The sequence below is a fragment of the Limulus polyphemus genome, unplaced genomic scaffold (assembly GCF_000517525.1).
Source record: "Limulus polyphemus unplaced genomic scaffold, Limulus_polyphemus-2.1.2 Scaffold4522, whole genome shotgun sequence".
NCBI classification, from domain to species: Eukaryota; Metazoa; Arthropoda; class Merostomata; order Xiphosura; family Limulidae; genus Limulus; species Limulus polyphemus.
In genome coordinates this window covers 1-1,218 of record NW_013670132.1, presented here as the reverse complement: position 1 = coordinate 1,218, position 1,218 = coordinate 1, and positions in this window count along the sequence as shown.

The following is a 1,218-nucleotide window of genomic DNA, read 5'->3' as shown; positions in this document are numbered from 1 at the left end:
TGGAGTTTCTAGAAGGATCATGACTTTCCCTGGCAACTCTAGTCTGTTCCAGGTGACCTCTTTTTTAGTATATAAGCCCGGCAAATAAAGTGGAGATAATTGCAGATAGATAGATTTAGAAACAGATAATTGAGTCAAGCGAGCGGTAGTGACCATAAGTAAAGTGCGTGAGTCATTGTGAATTATAGTGTGTGTTTAAGTTAAAGTGACTGTGGAAATTCTGTGTATTGCAAAGTTGTACTGAGAAAGAATAAACTAGCTTTATTTAAGAAAGAACTCCGGAACAGTAGCCTTTATTACTACAGGCTACTGTTGTAAGCTATATTCTCAATGATTTGATTTAGATGTTGATCAGAAGACATATATGACGTTAAGATTAAAGTAGAAATAATTCTATAATACGTAGAATGTGCTAGATGATGTCACGAAAATATATGTAGCGTTGATAAATACTTAGAAGTATTTAAATCACATATAAATAGTAGTGAGCTAGTCAATTAGTAAAGTACCAGTGAATCAAGAAATTTTATTATTAGTGTAAGAAAGCCAATAAAGTATTTAACTTATATGAAGTATTTGGATCAAGGTTAATTACTGTGTATATACAGTTACTCATATATGATGTCAGTTCTTTTAATTGTTTCATTATCTCTAGCAAAGTTTCGATCTTGCTTCATGATCGGGTTATCCTCTTGAGATTTAGTCAAAGTTCTATTTTATCTTCACAAAAAAATATTCCACACCTGACAACTGTTTTTAACACGTTCCATTGTTGGACGGGTTCTTTCGGATTATTTGGTAAAGATAATGCCAAGTACAATCCATAGAATAATAGTAAATTTATTTATTTCTTCAATAATGTTACGTCTCTGGTCGTCTGTTAATTTTCAGTAAAAATTCTTTCCGAGAGGCTTCAGCGATACAAGTCCTTTCTTAAATAAAACTAGTTTATTATTTCTCAATTCAACTTTGCAATACATTTAATTTCCACAGTCACTAATACTATATTTGCCTATTAAGATTCTTAATATTGTTATTAAATATGATCTTAATTATTTTTTATGAAGCTCTTCTAATTAACTTACATAATAAATATTAAATACATTAGCAAATTATAAAAATTGCTTAATCAAATAACCTATCGGGAAAAACTTTTAAACCAATTACGTTATAACGTAATTTAATGTCATGAACTATTTACATTTAGTTTGTCATGTT